We start from the raw sequence: 21,323 nt of genomic DNA on the forward strand, positions 1-21,323 counted from the left end.
TTGTGTTCTATTATGACTGTAATCACAGCTCTGTGGGAGGCCAAGGTGGGTGGATCACTTGAGGTCAGGAGTTCAAGACCAGCCTGGCCAACATGGTGAAACACCATCTCTACTAAAAACACAAAAAACTAGCCAGACATGGTGGTGCATGCCTGGAATCCCAGCTACTCAGGAGGCTGAGGCAGGAGAATCACTTGAACCCGGGGAGTGGAGTTTGCAGTGAGCCGAGATGGTGCCACTGCACTCCAGCGTGGGTGACAGAACAAAACTCAGTCTCAAAAAAAAAAAAAAAAAAGGAGGGAGAAGAGTGCCCCAGACTGACAGAGAAGGAAATGCAAAGGTCCAACACAGGGTATGCTGGGCACATCCAAAGACCAGCAAGGAAACCAGTGTGTGTGAAGCCAAGGAAGATGGTAGGGAGAAGATCAGAGACATAGCCAGGACCAACATGATGCTGGCCTTAATGGACCATGAATTTTACTGAATTTCACTCTGAGACAGGAATCCATTACAGACATGGTTTTGAGCAGAGAAATGATTGAATCCAAGTTTATTTTTAAATGTATCATTGCAGTTGCTTTGGGAAGAACCACCAGATAGGAGGTCTTCTAAGACAGAGATGATGTCAGCTTGGATAGGGCTGGTAGTGGTGGAGGCAGGAAAAAGAGGTTGAGTCTCGATGTATTTTGAAAGTCAGCCCATCAGCACTTGTGGCTGGTTGGAGATGGTGCGTGAGGAAAGAAGAGGCATCAGAGGTGTCTCAGGAAAGAGCTTCCTAATCCAGTCGAACAAGCTTCCCCTGATGTAGCTCCTCCAGTGGAAGCATTTAGTCCTTCCACTAGACTGTCTGAATGATCTTTTCCCTCCAGCTTATCTTCCAAATAGGTTCCCGAGTGGCTTTCTGTTCTTAGCAATCAGGGGGCCAGGTGATGTCTACACACCAAATATTCTTGAACCATAAGACAATCAGATTATGGTTTTGTACATTATGAATTTTCAGACTTCATGGTTTCAAAACAAATTTCCTATACCAAAAATACTTTTTAACTGCTGGTGACCCTATGTACCCACTTTTCCCCGCACATCCATTTTAATACTGGTCCAAAGTGTTAAAAAAAAAAATAGCAAGGGGAGCTGCCTTAGGGGAAACAGAGGCCACAAGATATGGAATTTGGGGACGAGAAATGCCGGAACACGAAAGGAAGGAAGAACAGCCCCATCATCTTGGCCCTCGGGATGCTACAAATAGAGGGAACACCAGAAGAAGGTGTAAGGGAGTAAATGATTGACGTGTAAACAAACATCCCAACAATTTAAACCCTCCCAAATATTGTCTCTTTCAAAAGTTACTTTAGAGAGAATCTACTAGTGTGTCTGGAATTGGTGGGTTCTTGATCTCACTTACTTCAAGAATGAAGCCGCAGTCCCTCGCGGTGAGTGTTACAGTTCTTAAAAATGGTGCGTACGGAATTTTTTCCTTCAGACTTTCATATGTGTTTGGGGCTTCTTCCTTCTGGTGGGTTCGTGGTCTCTCTGTCAGGAGTGAAGCTGCAGACCTTCGTGGTGAGTGTTACAGCTGTTAAAGGCAGCGCGTCTGGAGTTGTTCGTTTTTCCCGTTGGGTTGTGGTCTCATTGGCTTCAGGAGTGAAGCTGCAGACCTTCGCGCGGTGACTGCTACAGCTCATACAGGCAAGGTGAACCCAGAAAGTGAGCAGCAGCAAAAGTTATTGCAAACAGCGAAAGAACAAACTTCCCACACTGTGGAAGAAATCCTGAGCGGCTTGCCGCTGCTGGCTGGCTGGCTCAGGTAGCCTGCTTTTAGTCCCTTATTTGGCCCCACCCACATCCTGCTGATTGGTCCATTTTACAGAGAGCTGATTGGTCCACTTTACAGAGAGCTGACTGGACCGTTTTGACAGGGTGCTGATTGGTGTATTTACAATCCTCTAGCTAGACATAAAAGTTCTCCAAGTCCCCACTAAGTTAGCTAGATACAGAGTACCAATTGGTGTATTTACAAACCCTGAGCTAGACATAATAGTTCTCCAAGTCCCCATCCGGCTCAGGACCCCAGCTGGCTTCACCTAGTGGATCCTGCACGGGGGCTGCAGGCAGAGCTGCCCGCCAGTCCCGAGCCACGCCTGCACTCCTCAGCCCTTGGACTGTAGATGGGACCGGGCGCCACGGAGCAGGGGGCGGCGCCCGTCGGGGAGGCTTGTGCCGCGCGGGAGCCCACCGCAGGTGGGGGAGCTCAGACATGGTGGGCTGCAGGTCTCGAGCCCTGCCTCGCGAGGCCCGGCGAGAATTTGAGTGCAACGCCGGCGGGCCGGCACTGCTGGGGGACCGGCGCAACCTCCGCACCTGCTGGCCCGGGTGCTAAGCCCCTTACTGCCCTGGGCCGGTCGCGCGGGCTGGCAGCTCTGTGTGCGGGTCCCGCCGAGCCGCGCCCGCCGGAACTCGCACTGGCCCGCGAGCGCAGCGCGCAGCCCGGGTTCCCGCCTGCGCCTTTCCCTCCACACCTCCCGGCAAGCAGAGGGAGGCGGCTCTGGCTTCAGGCAGCCCAGAGAGGGGCTCCCATGGTGCCGTGGCGGGCTGAAGGGCTCCTCAAGTGCCGCCAGAGTGGACGCAGAAGCCGAGGAGGCGCTGAGAGTGAGGGCTGCTAGCACACTGTCACCTCTCACTAGTGCTCTGTTAATTATACCATGGTCACAGAGGTGCTGCTATTGTTCTCAGCTTACTTGGAACTCTTCTTTGGGAGCTGTCCAAAAGCAGTGAATGTAACTTACACTAAAATCTGTGTTTCTAGAGGTCAGATTCCTGAGAAGCCCTGCTGTCAAAAATCCCAGATTCTCCTGGTTGGCAGGAACTTTAAAGCTTCTAGCCATAGTGTTTGAGCTCCCAAGGCAGTCCTTCAGCATCTTCCCAGGCAGCCCTAATTCACTGTGGACAGAAACCTGCCTGTCATTCCTTCTATCCACTGGTCATAATAGAGTATGAAATTTAAATATCACTGGTCCTGTTAGTTCTTTTATATCTTTCTTTCAAGTTGCTCATTTTTCTCACACAAGAAAATTTACCTTAAATGGAAACCACATCACTTTGTAAGTGGAAAACTATGCCAATTGGAACTTAACTGCATAAGGAGATGGAAGAGAAAGTGATGATATTAAATTCTACTTAGGAATTGTTGCCTAGCAAAGGTTCTGAGCGAGAGGCAAGCTCGCTCTTTGTTAAAACAGATTAGCAAGTATTATACAGGGGTGCAAAGACAAATACCACAAAAATGATACTCCTTCCTTGACATAATCCATAGGAACAAAAGTGAGAAGGGCATATCTTTTTTCACCTTGTGATCCACTGTTATCTAATTTTATTGTCTGTGTACCACCCAATACCACGCTTCCAATCTCTACTGGAAGATGTACACACTGGCACACACTGGTAAAGTGATCAAGCGCCAGGACTGTAAGTCAAGCTGATTTGGTTCAGCTCTTGGCTCTGCCAACTCCTAGCAACCCAACCCTAAATACTGGAAACTGTATGCATCAGTTTCTTCATCTTTACAATGGAAGCAATAATAGATCTTCAGAGTAATGCTTTCTTAAAGATAGTGCCCAAATTTGGACATTATGCCCAGTAACCTGACCATTGAAGAGGATGAGTTCAGCCTAAGATTGCAGCCTCATTCAGGTTTTGAACTGAACTCATTCAGCCTTTGGGTGTTCACAAGGTTGTGCTTGTAGCCAACTAAAATAAAATCTAAGGTATTTTGATGTACAGCACTACTGAGCCACATCCCCCGTTACCAACTTGTATTGCTGGGTGTTTCGGCCTGAGGGAGGACTTCACATTTATTCCTATTAACTAGATTTCCCCCCCTTCACTGGTTCTTTAGCATTTGCTCAGCTCCTTCTCCTACCCTGTATTTGAGGGAAAGGAAGCCAAATGGGTAGAATTGGGCCATAATGAGGATGTGTTTGACATGCTGGATTTGAGTCTGTGTTCCATTGAAGAAAAGAAACAGAAACTTTGTTGAGCATCCATTCTATACCAGGCACTTTCCTTGACTATTTCATTTAACACTCCAAGGACCCGTTGAGGTAGATGTTATCGCCATTTTGCAGAGAAGAAATCTGCATTTTTATTTGAAGTTATTAAACATGGGTAAATGACCCAATTTTCTGCTTTTTGCTTAACAATAATTTGCAAACATTTTATCATGTTACTTCATGTTTCCCCCCCCTTTTTTTTTTTTTTTTTGCTTTATAAATAAATACATACTCCCTCCTTATTCTAAAAAGAATTTGAAGCACTTCTGTCTTGATGTTTATCAATTTAACGGTTGTATAATATCCCATTAAGTCACCCTAATTTATTCAACCAGTTTCCTACTGTTGACAGTTTGGCTCTGTTTGCTTTTTGTGGTTTTTAAAATTATTTTCTGTAATAAATGATCCTGCTAAAAAACATCTCCGCATGAACGTTATTTTGTTCCGGAAATTTCCCCAAGCGTGGAACACTGCATTAAAGGGGATATTTTTGGTGTTTCTTTATAGAGACTAGCAAATTGCCCACCCAAAGGAGTATGCTTTATTTGAGGGTAAAAAGCCAAACACACACACACACACACACACACACACACACACACACACAAATAGTTTTCTACAAAATAAATTAATTTTCCACTCTTTCATAAAATATTCTAGTGCTGTGATGGGTGGCAGGCACCTTGCCAGGGGCTAGGGACAAGGATAAGCAAGGCCAGGTCGGAGCCTCCAAGCAGCGAGCTGTGGAGTCGGGTAGAGTAGACCAAGTGCAACAGGCTGCAGCCAGGGAGGACTGCGCGCCCTTTCGCGCAGGAGAGTGGAAGGAGGGAGCTGTTTGTCAGCACCGAGGCAACGCTTGACCTGAGTCTTGCACAATAACTAAGAGTTTGGGCACGCGATTTGTATTTATTTTATTGTGAATCTCTGGCCTTATATCAGGAAAAAAAAAAAAAATATGCCACCCTCGGCACAGAGAACGTTGGTGGCGTCGTAAGCCCCCTAAGTCTCTCTCCATCGCCAAGGAGTAGGGGTCGGGGAAGAGGACCTCCCCGACAGCAGGCATCAGGAACAGGATTTGGGAGCCGGGAACCCCTGGCTCGGCACGGAAGATTACAGGAGAGGACCTGAGCGCGGGGCTCGCCGTCTGCTGGGGACCCGAGCCGGCGTGTGGCCGTCGGGAAACGGAAGACGCGCCCTCCGCGACCCTGAAGAGTCAGCTAAGCTATCTGCGGGCTAAGGAGACGGTGAGGGAACCGGGACTAACTGGGGTGGGGGTTAGAGGGCAGCTCGCGAGTGGGCTCCAAGGGGAGCTGGGCTCAGTAGTCCGGGACCCCAAGGGGCAAGCGGGCGGGGAGCACGAGAGGGGCGGAGCTCCGGGGCCGGGGCCGCCGCGGCCGCCCAGAGGGTCTGCGGGGGCTGCTGCGGCCGGTCCCGAAGGCGGGCGCAGGGAGTGCAGTGAGCCATGCGCGCCTCTCCGAGACCGTGACCTTGGCATAGGGAGCAGGGTCTGCGCGCCGTCCTGAGATCAGACACAAGCCCAGCCTCGTGAAGACCCACGGCCGAGGGGCTGGAGCTGCCTCTGTGCAAGGGAGCCCTGGCCAAGGCGCTGGTAGGACCGGGGAACCCGAGGAGGGCGGGCGGAAAGCGCCCCCAGTGGGGGAGGGGCCGCAGAGGGGTCTGGGGGCCAAGGGCTCGGGGCCGAACGAGGGGCACACGCCGAAGCAGCTCCAGCCTGGGAGCACTGGGCGTGAACGTGGGGGAAAGTAGGGACCACATTACAGGATCAAGGCTTTCCCCGGCTCAGAACTGGACTGTTCAGTGTCCCCTAGAAAGGGCAGCTGGTCACCTATGCCAATGAACGGGAGCGCACACCAAAACGCCTGCTGTCGGTAGTTTCTTGTGCCTCTGCCTTGTTTCTGCCTGTGATGTAGTCAGAAAGGACTCGCTTTCCATGTGTTAACAAGGGGACAGGTAGCTTTACAGAGAGTATGAATACGGAGGGGAGGGCCACAGTGTCAGCTCTGGCCCCAGGGGCCGTCAGTGTCCCCGCAGAATTTCTGGTCCAAGCCGCCAGAATTCCTTGGAGACTTTGCTTCAGTGGCATCAAATTAGACTGTCAGTTCCCGGGGCCTGATCACCAGCCTCCGTATGTATTTCCTGGGGAGAAAAAGCATACCAGACTGATGGAGTCTTATCATTATTTTAACATTATAGCTTTCAATAGATAACATGCATATATTTCTTTTTTAAGTCAAATAATACAAACATTTATCTTCTAGAAGCAGTGCCTGAACTAGCATGTGTCTATTGCTATCCCCTTTCTATACTCATAGCCTTTCACACTCTACATGTTCTGTCGCCGTCTTTTGATTCTTTATCCAGAAAATGATGTCACCACCACTGCCCACATCCTTTAATCTCCAGTGTTCCTTCTCGCAACACCTATCTTGTCCTCAAATGTTTTTCACAAGGTGTTCCTCAGGGTAGGGAGCACACTAACGACAAGACATTTCATTTACTTGCTTCAACTATCCCAGAGATTTGAAGAAAAGGCACTTTGGGGAACAGTCCATGACAAGTTCTAAACACACCTATCTTTCCCCTTAAACTGGATCTTCCAAGTGCAGTTTAGGTTGTGTGTTATCGAGAGGAAATAATGCAGGCTGTTTTCTGAAATGCTCTGGATTTCCAGAACTTAACACCACAGTAGTTCCTACTCCTTAAAACAGAACTTCATCAGTCACACCTTGCTGTTGCTTTTCTCGTCTCCACTCCAGGATCCCCTAACTGGCATGCCTAGGATTCTTCCTCTGTAGAAACCTGGGACACCGGGTGCTTTATACCTGCCTGGGAGGTGTTCCATGAAGGGGCTGAGGGACAAAGCTTTGTGGTGGACAAGGTGGGAGGGGAAGATGTAGGGGAAATTGGAGGGGAAGTAGGAAGGAAGAAGCAGGCCAAGACCCTTGAGTACAGAAGACTCCTCAAGCACAGAGCCCTGTCATTTAGGAACAGTCCCCATATAATTTGCTAAGAGACCACACATGCGGGTTACTTCCTGCCAACAATCAGTACAGTCAGCTCTGTTTCAAGACTTCTATGTTATGCCAAAACATAGTAAGTGAAAAAAATCAGCAAATCAACCAGTTTTTGTCTCTATGATAAAACAGAGTGGTTGAAACTAAATTAATTAAAAAATTTTTTTTTACTGAATTAGTGGGTTCTTTAGGAGCTGTGTCCATTGTTTAAAATCACCTAATAGGTACTCCAGTCTCCACATTTTTCCTTTATTTTGTGTATCTTTTCATATTGCATAACCTTGAACTGGATCCCAACCATGTCAGAAAGTTCAGGCTGATTGGAAGCTGCCGCTTCTAAGACTTTTTGGTGGGAGAGAGTGGGGAGGAGAAGATGAGAAAATAATGACTGATCCTTGTGATAGGGTAGGTATATAATGAAGAGGAAGAAGTTGACTACAAGTTTGAGACTGGTGAGGAGTCGCATATAATTCTTAAGGTAACAGGGCAATGAGTAAGAGGTAAACAAAATTGTTCATCATTCATCATTCAAAATGTTTATAGAGTGCCTGGCTATGTGCCAGTCACTGGGAACTAAAAGGTGTATAAAACCAGGTGAGGTCCCTGCTCTCCTGGAGCTTACAGATGCTTTGAGGTGGCAGCTGTTAGAAAAATAAATATTGACTATATGTTATTACAAACTAAGATAAACTGTCTAAAGGAAAGAAACAAAGTTCTTTGAGGGTTTATACAAACTGAACTGTGAGACCAGGAAAGGCTTTCTCAAGGAGATCTCCCTTGAGCCAAGATTCAAAGATGGAGAGGAAGATTAAGGATATATTTGTTGTTGACATAGGACCAGGATGTATCCATTAGGAATAGTGTTTGGCTGCTAGTCATTAAGAAGACTGACTGCCATGTGACATTTGCTGTACTACATGAGCACATGTGCCAACTTGGCATTTTTGGCACTTTGGGAAAGAATGCTTCTTTATCACAGTATCAGTTGCATTGTCTTCAGTTGGTCATGGTTTATCATTGCTGTATTCTTGCTTTATAATTAAATGTTTCAATTAACATTATTCTTATCCATTTATTATATTGTGTACAACAAAATGTATGTATTGTGGTTCAATTGTGAATCATCCATATTCCCATGAATAAGGTAAATATATATAACCCTGATACCAAATATGGTTTATACACTGACTGTTCAATGTTATCACTAAATAGATTTTTTAACAGGTGAAAATAGGTGTGGTAGGTGGACTGAAATATCTTCCCTCCATCCCTAGCCACTGCTCTAACTGGGAGGATGCCAGAATTTTTCAATTATTCTAAAGCTTCATGATCCTTTTCAAAGATTCACATACAGCTTTTTAGTAAAGAAAAAAATCACCAATTGCACTGATGCTGTAAATATAAATCTCACAAGGTAATTCCTGGGGTGCTCTAACCAAGCAACATATTTAACATTCAAACAAATATTTTTATTCATTCAACAGTGTTTACAGTAAACCTTTTATGTACCCAGAACTGTGCTAGATACTATAATTAAAATTGATTACTAGGACAGAGTCCCAACATTTAAGGAATTCATAGAAGTCTAAGAGAGGGAGTCATACTCATTATCCATGTGCAGGTAGTATTGTGTTCATTACAATGAAAGCATAATCAGGGTATGTTGATGTATAAGGGAAGGGAGTGGTCAATTCTACCAAAAGAGGAAGGGTCAGGGAAAGGTTCTTGGAGGAGGTAATGCTTGAGTTGAATCTTGAAAGATGAGGAGTTACACTAGGTAGACAAAAGAAGAAGATATAATGGGAGAGAGATTCATGTGCAAAAACAAGCAACCAACAACAATTGAACCACAGGCATGAAACATCATGTCAAGTTCTAGGACCTGCAAGTGGTTCAAAGGAGCTGAAGCATACGGAGCCAAGAGGTAGGGAGGCTAGCAAGGTGGCTAAAGTATGCACAATGGGGTCACAGAAACAAAGGTTTGAGTCGTGGTTCTGCCACTTTCTATCTGTGGGACCTCAGTTAAGTAATTTAGCCACAGTATTTAAGTAATTTAGCCACAGTAATTAATGATAATGAAGGTAATACTTCCCTCATAGGATTGCTGCAAAGATTCAGATAAGATATGCACAGATTATGTACTCAGGAATTGTTGGCTATTCATTATTTATTCTAGGGCAAAGGAAGCTGCTGGAGGGTTTTACATAGAGGAGTGAGTCCTGAGCATTTTTGCAATCACTCTGGCTGCATGTGGATGCTGGGTTGAAGAGGGGGTCATTTGGAACAAAGTAACCACTTAAAGACATTATAACCATTTAGATAATGGTAATGATGGCCTGAACCACAGTGGTCATGGCAGTAACCAAGAAGAAAACGAGCTAAATGCTTGAGATATCGCCAAAGTAGACTCCAGTACAGAACTAAGTTATTCATTAGATGTGGTCAGTGAGGGAGAGGATTTGAGGAGGTGAAGCCTGAGATTCTGGTCTGTTATCCTTTGATTCTGTCAATCAAGTGATCTTGGGATAGAAAAAAAGAAGTGAGTATCAACCAGGACTGGGGATCAGGAATCTGGGAAGTGCTTGTATACAGAGAACTTCATGATTGGTACCAAAAAATTCTATCTCTGATTCAGAAGAGCCCTTGACCATTTCTGTGTCTGAACATAAAATAGAATCAGTTAATCCGTACCAAATATAATATCCATCTTCTCTCTCTCTCTCTCTCTCTCTCTATTTCTGGGAGGCTTTCAGTTCAAAGGGGATGGACATTAGACTTCACCTATTTGTCATTGCCTTGAAGTGACACATGTAACCCTCACTCATGCCTGGTACTGTTGGTTCAATTTTTGCCTGATACCAGCCTGATTCACTTTTTTCTCCTTTTTCTCATGTCTTCTCATATACAATAAGCACTAATTGAGGTGCCCACATGGACTTTATTAAAGTCCATGAGAATTAGAGGATTCAGGTAGTTCCTATTTCATAACACAATGCAGTCTTGGTAACCACAGTATCCATTCATAAGGCAGGAAACAATACAGACATGTGTGATAGTGTTTGTTGAAAAGCTTTTGAGAGCTTTATTACTGTTTCCACCAAAGGTGGAAGTGCTGATTAAGGGTGTGCTTTTGGATTCAGTTGCTCAAGCAACTGTATTATTACTCGAAGCCACAGAAATGAACATTATAATTAGGCAGAGCCAAATGAGTGAGACAGTCCAATACGAGATGAGGAAAACAAGGTCTGCCTCTGCCATGGACAGTCTAGTTTGGTGGAAAGTGGGCTTTCTATCTCTGACCTTCAGCATGACATTAACCCAGCTGAGCCTCAGTTTTTAGTGGTGGACATTCCTTTGAGATCTGTCTTGTGACGTTTAAATGAGTTAAATGTGCTAAATACAATGTGTGGCTTATGGTGGGTGCTTAACTAGCTCATATCCTTTGGCTCAGTTAATCCCCAGGGTCTTTCCTCACATTGAAAAAACAGGAAGCGTGCAGATTTCTTGGGTTAAGTAACCTGAATTAATTTGTTTTAATGTGTTTTTCATCTATGATTGATTTTTTTTTCCCTGGGAACCAGGGTGGAAACCTGTTTTCCTCCACCCTCAGTGAATGCTTATCAGTGATGATGAGGGCAAAGGTAATATGATACCTGCAGAGAGGAAACTAATTTTAGCCATTCTTCCTTCAACAAATCTGTCACACACATGCAAGTAAAATTACTAACAAATAGAAAAATTGAGTAATTTGACTTCTTCCTCCCACATTTTCTGTTGGTAGAGCTCCTATTAAGCATATTTTTTGTTTATCTTTTGTTTTTCATGTAGGTACAAAGAAGCAGGTTCAAAGAAATTGTAGTTGTACCCCTCAATAATTGTTTGTCCTTAGGAACAAAGCTTTACTTTTCTCCTCTTAACAGAAGTTGATGGTTGAAAGAACTATATCTTTCATATACTTTTTCTAAATATTCTGTAATTTGACATAAGCTTTTAGTTTAGTTTTGTTCACCAGTTGGACCCCAAATGCATGTCAGATGTTGAGCCGGCACTGTGTACTCAGAGACAGCAGCTATGGTGCCCAGATCTCCAGTCTGGTAGCCCTTGTAGGAGAGACTGGGTAGGAAGAGAAGTGGGGTGGAGAGTGCAAGCTGATCTTAAACAGCTGATGGGGAGGTTGGAGGGGGACACTCAGGCTGAGGCTCTCTACCACAGCTTCAGGCTTCCAGTCCATCCAATCATGCGCTCCTTGGGGTCAAGCTCTGGGTCTACTTATCCCTATGCCCCAAGCCCCTGCCCATTAGAGCCTTTATGTGCTAAGTGCTTGTCGATTAAGAGATTCGGGGAAAGGTAGTGAGGAGGCTAGGTGACCTCTTTTCACACTCTTTTTTTTTGAGACGGAGTCTCGCTCTGTCGCACAGGCTGGAGTGCAGTGGTGCAATCTCCACTCACTGCAAGCTCCGCCGCCTCCCGGGTTAACGCCATTCTCCTGCCTCAGCCTCCCTAGAAGCTTGGACTACAGGCGCCCGCCACCACGCCCGGCTAATTTTTTTGTATTTTCAGTAAAGACGGGGTTTCACCGTGTTCGCCAGGATGGTCTCGATCTCCTGACCTCGTGATCCACCCGCCTCGGCCTCCCAAAGTGCTGGGATTACAGGTGTGAGCCACCGCGCTCAGCCCACACTCTTAAAAATGAAAATAGTCCAAGTAAAGTTTATACTCCATGCAATTATCAACCAATTTCCATTCATCCTCATCTTTTGAGAGGCAGTACACTACAGTGGTAATAGCCTGAGGCCAGGAATTAGACTACCTGAGCTTGTATCCCAGTTTGACAGCTCACTAGCTTCGTGACCTTGGGCAAGTTGTTCAACCTCTCTATGCCCCATTTTCCTTATCTGTAAACTGGAGTTATTAACACTACTTGCCTCTTTGTTCAAGCTCTTCAAGCGTAGACAGCGTGTCTTATTCAACACTGAAACTCCAGAATCCATCACAGTACCTGGTACATTGGAGGAGCTGAATGAATGAATGAATGAATGAACAAATGAATGAGTGACTTAGTGAATGAACAAATCTCAATATGTAGACTGCTATAACAGTCAGCAATTGACAAAGCACCCTCTTAATGTTAATTCGTTTGATTCCCAGAACATGTCAGGAGATAAATAAGGCAGCTGGGCAGGGAAGGTATTATCTCCATTTCACAAATTAGGAAAACAGAGTACTGAAAGGTTGACTTACCAAAAAAGGCACAACTATAAATAAAAGACCTGGTTAACGTTGCTGATTCTACTCACTCCTAGCTCTCTGCTCTTCTCAAGATTCGGCTGCCTCTCCACCTGATACAGATTTCACAGAACTCAAAGGATGTCCACCAGCAAAAATAAACACACATAGCTTATTTAGCTTTCTGAAGAAATTAGCTTCTTACTGTAAATACACTCGGTCAAGTTAAAACTTAAAGTTACAACTTGAAGTTTGGAATGTTTTTATTTTTTGAAGAGGGGAGCAATGGATATTTTGTAAGAATGAGGAAGTTCTTTCTAAGTATGAAAGTAGCAGAGAATCATGAAGGAAAATATTGGTAGATTTCATTACATAAACATTTAAAACACTTGGAGGTTTTTTGGGTTTTTTTTTGTTTTGTTTTGTTTTGTTTTTTTGAGATGGAGCCTCACTCTGCCACCCAGGCTGGAGTGCAACGGTGTGATCTTGGCTCAATGCAACCTCTGCCTCCTGGGTTCAAGCAATTCTCCTGCATCAGCCTCCCAAGTAGATGGGATTACAGGCACACACCACCATGTCTGGCTAATTTTTGTATTTTTAGTAGAGATGGAGTTTTACCATGTTGCCCAGGCTGGTCATGAACTCCTGACCTCAGGTGATCCACCCGCCTCAGCTTCCCAAAGTGCTGGGATTATAGGCATGAGCCACCATGCCTGGCCAACATTTAAAATACTTGTGTATAAAAAGTTATAATTACATTAAAATGAAAATAAACTCAAAAAATTGTGCAACAAATATGCCAAAAGTTTCAAATTTGTAAATATAAAGAGCTCGTAGAATTTAACAGGAAGAATATTAAGACCATGGTTTCAAAAAAGTAGTCAAAGGATGTAATGGTTTTCAAATGAAGACAATCACATGGATGGTGAAACATATAAATATTTTAACTCTTCTTGAATAAGGGAAGCATTTTTACAATGATATACCAATTTCCTTATCAGGAACATTAGGATGTTGAAGATAATGCTAGCAGAGTGGGGCACAACGGAAACTGTCATAACAAATTACCTGGAAAACAATTGCCTTAAAACTGTTCACAGCCTTTGACCAAAGAATTTCCACTTTGGGAACTGTATCATTAAGAAATTATCAGAAATATGGTTAAAGATATATGCCCAATTATGTTCTTCACAATGAGTATTTGAAACTGAAACACCAGAAAAAGCCTGAGTCCAATAATAAGGGCATGGTTAAATATAGTGTGATGGATAGGAAGCAGCATAGGCTAGCAGCTGAAAGCATGGATTTTGAGTCTTACCACCTGGATTCAAATTCTGGCTCTGTCATGTGTTAGCCCTGTAACTTTGGAACCTCTCCAGGCCCTACTTTTCTCATCTGTACAATGGGGACGATAAGAGTATCTAACAAATAGGGCTGTTATGTGGCTTAAATGGGTTCATACAGGTCTACACTTCCAAAATCCTCAAAGCTCTAAGCATCTAAAGGTTTTATGTAACTTAGTTAGCAGCAAAACATCAATGAACTGACACAAATCTACTTTATTACATTTACTGTGACTAGATTTGGCAGATATAATCAATGTTAATCCTTTTCTATAGTTTTACTTTTCTTGCAGAATCTCCACGATTTTCTTTATGAATTAATAACAATCTTAACCACACCAACAAGAAGGCAAAAAAATAGGCCAGGTTTCACCCTTCCTAATCTCCTTCCCTGTGTGTGGTTTGTTAGTGTTTGCCTTGTGGTTCCACAATGTCATGAGAAGGAAGTTTTTTTTATGAGAAGGAACTTTTCTCATGAATGTTATGAGAAGGAACTTTTCCTCTACTTGGCAGAGAGGTACTAGCCATGTCTTATAACCCTTCGCTCTCTTGAGGGTTTCCAGAACTCCCTTCCTTCCTTCCATGTTTATTCAAATTCCATTTTCATTATTGTACTTCCCCGTTTCACCCAACACCCATGTTATCATCCAAGTATATTTCAAGAGTCTTTGCCTATCCATTCCCAGCTTATACATCTATGGAGCTACTTTCTGCAGTGAGATCTGCTGGGGCCAGCATGGCCAACACATTCATTTGGTCTGTACACTTTGATTATATTCTTCCCTGCCCCCTCCCTTCCTCTTCCTCCTCCTTTCTTCTTCTTACTTTATCCTCCTCCTCACCCTACTTCCTGCTCCTCCTCCTTCTCCTTTTTCCTCCTCCATCTCTTTCTTTACTTCCCTCCATCCCTCCCTTCTCCATCTTCCTGAGGTTATTACTTCTATTATTAGTTGGCCAGTGTTATCAACCCACTATGACAGCACTCAACACTCAACTTACACATCCCAGAGCTTGTAATCTTCCTTTTGTAATTTTCCCACAACTTGTCATTATTTCCTTGTAACAGGGCTACAGAGTGGCTGGGCCTCCCAGCAAAAGGGTGAGATTTCCTGTGGTGCTTTCATTTCCTCCCCATCCATTTAATACAAAAGTACTGGTTGTGTTTGTGTTACAGGCGCATGTAGCTACACTGCTACACTGACACCACCACTATTGCATAATTTCAGATTGAATTAATTTTTTGTTCAAACGGGTTTTTTCTGACCCATATTTATGAACCAGCTTTGTGGTATTCTTGTTGCTTTCCTTTGGTGTGTTCTGTAATCTGAATTTCTTCTCTTTGGTGCCTCATTCCATGTGCTATTCTTGGTAGTTGTCATACTGGAATACTAGGGGAAAAAATTATCCTGAGGAATATCATTTACTGTTTATTTAGTGTTGACAATGCATTAGGCATTATGCTAAAGATTTTATACATTGCTTAGTTTACCTATCAAAAATTTTAGGTAGTTATTATCCCAGTATACATGGGGAGACTGAAGTTTAGTCAGATTGATTTGTCTGAGGTCTCATGGCCAGTAAGTGGAACACACTAGATTCAAAATCAGTTCATATCATTCCAAAGCCCATAGTCAAAAACGTAGTTTATGGGATCTTTTAACTCACCTTTTAAAAATGTAATGAGTTTTTCAATAGCTGTCTCATACCCTGCTGTGGGAATATAAAAGAATACACCCTTTCTGGAGGGCAATTTAGCACTACATATAAAAAGCTTTTAAAAATATTCTTATCCTTTAATCTAACAGTTCCCATGCCTGACTTTATGCTAAAGGAATAATCGTTAATATGTTCAAAGATTTTACCCTAAGGAAATTCAGGACAGCCATATTCGTAATATGAAAAATTTGAAACAGGTTCTATGTCCAATAGAAGATAATTGGCTAAATAAAACATGATACATAATCAATTAAATACCAAGTAGTAATTATAAATCATGCGGGAAAAGACTATGTAGTGACATAGAAGTGTGTTTATGATATAAACACATGGTATGGTATGGTAAATAACATAAACATATAGCATGGTAAATAACATATACAACATATGGTATGGTAAATAACATACCATAGGATTTCAGATTAAATCAATTTTTAAAAAATAGGTACTACAAAATAAACTCAAAGGGAAATGATATCAAACTAGGATATGAATATGTAGCATATATTTAAAAATGTGAAAAGCTGTGAGTTGAAGTAAGGTGCTGGAATTAAGACTAATTTTCGTTTCTTCTTTTATCTTTTTTACTATGTAATAATTAATTTTTAGTTGACATTTACCTTTTTTTAACTTTTTGGTTTTGGTTTTTGGGGTTTGTTTTTCTTTTGTTTTGTTTTTGAGGCAGGGTCTCACTCTGTCACCCAGGCTGGAGTACAGTGGTGAAATCACAGCTCACTGCAGCCTTGACCTCCCCAGGCTCAGGTGATCCTCCCACCTCAGCCTCCCAAGTAGCTGGGACTACAGGCATGCCCCACTATGCCCAGCTAATTTTTGTATGTTTTGTAGTGATGGGGTTTCACCAGGTTGCCCAGGATGGTGGTTATTTTTTTAATTGAAAAAATGTCTGCATGTTGTCCCCTTTGCTACCCCCAGTTTTACTGAGGTATAATTGACAGATAAAATTGCATATGTTTAAGGTGTATAATGTGATGATTTGACATATGTAAATATTGTGAAATGATTACTACAATCAAGTTAGTTAACATATCTATCAATTCATCTCAGTTACCTTTTTTTTGTATATGTGGTCACAACATTAAAGATCTACTCTTTTTGCCAATTTCAAGTGTACAATACAGTATTATTAACTACAACCAAGATGCTGTACATTAGAGCTCCAGAATTTATTCATCTTATAGCTGAAAGTGTATACCCTTTGACCAACATCTCTTTGGACTTCCATCTTGGGCATTTCCTCTGTTGGTGTTTTTATGCTAACTCCTTGGTCAATTTTTTGCCCACTAACCTGATGGGTTGAACTTGGGAGCTAACCATTTGGCCTGGAAATATTGGCATAAAACTGAGCTTTTGTCTGGTGCTGTGTATCCTTGTGTGGCTCCGGTGGGAAATTCATAACTTGTTTGATCAAAACAAGCTAACTAACTAAATGTCCTTTCCGCTTCCCTCTGCTAGTTTTGTGAACCCCAGCAGCACTTATTTTTTTTACTCTAGAGTTTAGTAGCTATCTTTCTTAACCCTCACTCACATTGTGAAGAAAATTCTATGCTTTTTAAAAAATTACAAGACCTTTGACCAATGTTCATATTTACCAGTGTTCCCATTTTATATTTATAATTTCCCCCATAATCAAATAAGCATTTCTATAGACATGAAGTTCTGTCTCCTCAGTTTCTTTAATAACTCTTTTTTTCTTAATTGGGGTTTTCATTTGTTTTTCTTCTTTTGACCCAGGGTGTTTTGTTTGATCCAGTGTCAGGAACAGGCCACTTCCCAACTGCCTTGTGCTGTTGATTCACATCGATCTCCTAAACTCATCACATCGCCTCCCCTTCTTTCAGGCTTCAAGATGTCTTTGCAGAGTGCCCCATTCCTTCTTCAGCTTTTCTTTCTGCTGTCATCACTTTGATCATCTGTCTGCCAGCTTTAGCTTCCTTCATTGATCCCCTTTCGTTCCTCACCTATAAAGTCCACCTATCGGTCGATCATCTATTTTTATTCTTCATTGACTGTTTCAACTGCTAGTCCTGAGTCTAATCATTTAAGCCTTTGATTTGGGCCTTCCCTGAAGCATTTTTTCAGATCTTTTAAAAAATGTCTCAACACTCTGACTCCTCAGAGCTCTGCAAAGCTTTCTGATTCATGCCTTTTTCTTTAGGGCATAATCGATCATAGAAGGAATAATTAGCCTCAGAAGATAAAATACTGAAATAAGACATCAATTAGCATTCCTTCTATTAAAAAAAGATTAGAAAAAAAAAGCAAGTCATAATAAAGAGCAAATTATCTGTAGCCAACTCAGAGAAAAGGATTTATGACACAGAATTTACACCTCTCAGAATAAATGCTGAGGAGATAATCAGACAAATGTTAAATAAGTACTTGAAAATAAGTAATTGAAATGTTGTTTGTGGTAGTAAAAACTTAAGAAATATCTTAAACGCCCAGCAGTAGATGATTGGCTACGTAAATTTTGACTCATGCATACTGTGAATCACTAGAAGTCATTAAATATTATTATGTATTTATCATAATATGTATGTATTTATGATAATAAATATATATTTTTGAATAAAAAGTTGCAGACCAGAATGTATAATACGATCCCATTTCTGTAAAAATTATATATGTATGTGCATATATAATCACTGAAATAAGGTCTCTTGGTGGTGGACTTTTTGAGGAAATTTTTATTTTTTGTTTCTTTTTATTTCTTCTTTCTACTTTTCTACATTGTTCGTATATTTTACAGTTAGGAAATGTTGTTTTACACACAAATAAAATAACTACTAGTTTCTGAGTGAATTACATAGCTAACTTCATTTTTTGATTGTTCATTTTATATCTTCCTAACATTTTACTACGAAATTACTCAAAAAAATTTTGTCTGACTTTTTATTATAAAATTGTCATTCATACTAGAGGTAATATGTTATATATACATGAGAGGATATATACATATATGGGGAATAAAGAATAATATAAAATGGACACCTCTATTCCCAAATTCAGCTTAAGAAAATTAGTTCTTTGAGATCTCTTTGTATTCCTAATCAAATCTTTCACGCTCTTTCCTCTAAAGAGGTAATCATTCCCAAATTTGTATTCCACATTCCCTCTTTTTATAGTTTTATGACGTTTACATATTCAGTTCATTATGCTACTACTTGTGTTACTGTAATGCACATTAGTTCATAAACAATAAGTAAATAAGGGAATTGTGTCAATATGCATGAAAGTTACATTGCTTATACAACATCTTTCCCAATACATAAATGATCTGTACCACCAAGGAACTGCAGCTGCCTGCAGAGTACACTAACACAGCTGAATGCAGCAAGCTGTGAATTTCTGACATGGAACTCATCCACTGCAAGTTCTTCCTCTTGGGTTGCTTTGGCTTTCTATTCAATCTGAGAAGTGCTTATCACATAGTTCTTCCTGATCTTTGGGCATTTTATCCTAAGGTAGCTTCTTCAACCCTTCCTTAAACATTCTCCTAAGAAATTATCTTCCTTTTTTCTATAAGGTGAATTATTATATTCACAGTGCTATTTATTTAATGTAAATGGAGAAAGTAGTATTTATTGATTCAGAATGTAATTTGTCTTACAAGTTTCCCAATGTTTTATTAGGATTTTTATTGTTTTATTAAATTCTGGTCACAAAATTATAGAGAAACTTTTTTTCTGTTTTTCCATATAAAAATAGTCCATAAACTTACTTTTCATCCTCAGTTTTGCAGAATGTGAGGGTTTAAAAAAATACATATATTACCAGAAAGAAAAGGCTGATTTCATAGAAGTAACAAGTAGAATAGTGGTTACTAGAGGGTAAGAAGGATGCGGGGATGGGAGGTGATAACCAGAAATTGGTCAAGTGGTTAAGGTATACAAAATTACTAGATAGGAAGAGCAAGTTAAAGTGCTCTACAGGACTATACCATGACTATAACTAACAACAATTCATTGTATATTTTCAAATAGCTAGAAGAGCAGTTTTTTGTTTTTTGCTTGTTTGTTTGTTTGTTTGTTTGTTTGAGACAGAGTTTCACTCTCGTTGCCCAGACTGGAGTGCAATGGCACAATCTTGGCTCACTGCAACCCCTGCCTCCCGAGTTCAAGCGATTCTCCTGCCTCAGCCTCCAAAGTAGCTGTGATTACAGGCATGAACCAACACACCTGGCTAAGTCTTTGTATTTAGTAGAGATGGGGTTTCATCATGTTGGTCAGGCTGGTCTCGAACTCCTGACCTCAGGTGATCCATCTGCCTTGGCCTCCCAAAGTGCTGAGATTACAGGCATGAGCCACCGCACCTGGCCGAAGAGCAGATTTTGAAAGCTCCCAACACAAAGAAATGATAAAGTATTGAGGTGATGGATATGCTAATTACCCTGATTTGATCATTACACATTGTATACGTGTATTGAAATATCACACAGTACCCCATAAAATGTATAATCATGTGTCAAAAATCATAATAAAAGCAAAATAAATACACACATACATATATTACATTATACCAGAAACAGCTGTATCCCTAAACAATATATTGTTTGATGTTGCATTGTTTTGAGTTTTGTACAAATGGAGTCATGCTCTTTACATTTTTTCAGTTTTTTTAAAAAAGTATTATATTTGTGAGTGTAATCCATGTTAATGACTATCACTGTGGTTGATTCCTTTTTACTGCTGTATAGAATGTCAATGTATGAGTGTGCCAAAATTTATTGATCTGTTCTTCTGTCAGTGGAGCAGTTGGTATTTGCAGTTTCCTGCTGTTGTAAAAATGTTTGGCACCTGTACAAAAGTCTCTAGGGAATTATACTTAGGAGTAAAAAACATTTATGTTTAGTAGACAATGCAAAATGGATTTCCAAAATGATTTTACCCATTTAAACTTGTTCATTAGTGTAAGAGAGAGCTCAGCTAAGCACATCCTTGCCAACAGTTGAACCATTGCCAAATTGTTGTGGTTTCAATTTGATTACCAATGAGTATGTACTTCTTCTCTTTGTCCATTCTTATTTTTTTCTCCATGTAATGCTTGTGAATATCTTTTGCCCATTGTTTTTCAAGCGGGAGGTTTCTATTTTTCTTTCAATAGGAATGCTGTATATTCTGGATACTAGTCTTTTCTGGTTACATTGCTGTAACTATCATCTTCCAATTTGTGGCTTATCTTCTCACTTTAGGTTCTTTTTATGAACAGTAGTTCTTAATTTAATGTAATTGAATTTATCATTTTTTCTTTCACCTTTTGTGGCTTTTTTTGTTGTTTAAGAAATCTTCTTAAGAACAGTTACAAAGACGTTCTCCTATAATTTCTTCTAAATTCTTAAAAGTTTTTCCTGTCACATTTAAATCTTCAAGGCATTTGCAATTGATTTTTGTGTATGATCTGAGTATAGATCCAAATTAATTTTTTCCACATGGATAACCAATTGCCTCAATAGTGTTACAAAATAGTCTGCCCTTTCTCCCACCAATACACAGTACTATCTGTCAATTATCAAATTCCCATGTATGCATGAGTCTGCTTCTGAGTTCTGTTCTGTACTGTTTGTCTTTCCTGCCATTATCAACTATCTCAATTATTCCAGCCAAATATTAAACTTTGGTAGCAGATAGGGTGAGCCTCCCTTCTGTGTTCTTTTTCTTCTGAAGTATTGACTGTTTTCAGCTCTTTGCTTGTCCACATAACTTGTAAGAATCAACTAGCCAACTTGTGCATTTGCGACGCACACATACACCTGTTGAGATTTTTTATTAGAACTGCAGTGAATTTGGACAGAGCTGACATTCCAACAATATTAAGCCTTCCTATCTGTATGAACACAGAAGAGGCAGTCATGGGTTGCTTTACAATGGGAAAATGTTCTGAAAAATGCATTGTTAGGTGATTTCATTGTTGTTCAAACATCATAGAGTACACTTACA

General features: G+C 41.2%; 1 protein-coding gene across 2 annotated transcripts in view; it reads left to right on the forward strand.

Moving 5' to 3' along the window:
• Positions 1 to 4,801: 4,801 nt before the first annotated feature.
• The window catches only part of CASR (calcium sensing receptor), a 97,324-nt gene continuing 80,802 nt past the window's right edge, over positions 4,802 to 21,323 (forward strand). Inside the window, exon 1 of one of the 2 annotated variants that reach the window (XM_023211104.2) lies at positions 4,802 to 4,931. The gene's annotated coding sequence lies outside the window, so the exon portion shown is untranslated. Of the gene's footprint in view, positions 4,932 to 5,451; positions 5,656 to 21,323 lie in introns of those variants that run through there. The other variant, XM_023211093.2, reaches the window with a different exon arrangement.

This window comes from Piliocolobus tephrosceles, chromosome 2, assembly GCF_002776525.5.
Source record: "Piliocolobus tephrosceles isolate RC106 chromosome 2, ASM277652v3, whole genome shotgun sequence".
Lineage (NCBI taxonomy): Eukaryota > Metazoa > Chordata > Mammalia > Primates > Cercopithecidae > Piliocolobus > Piliocolobus tephrosceles.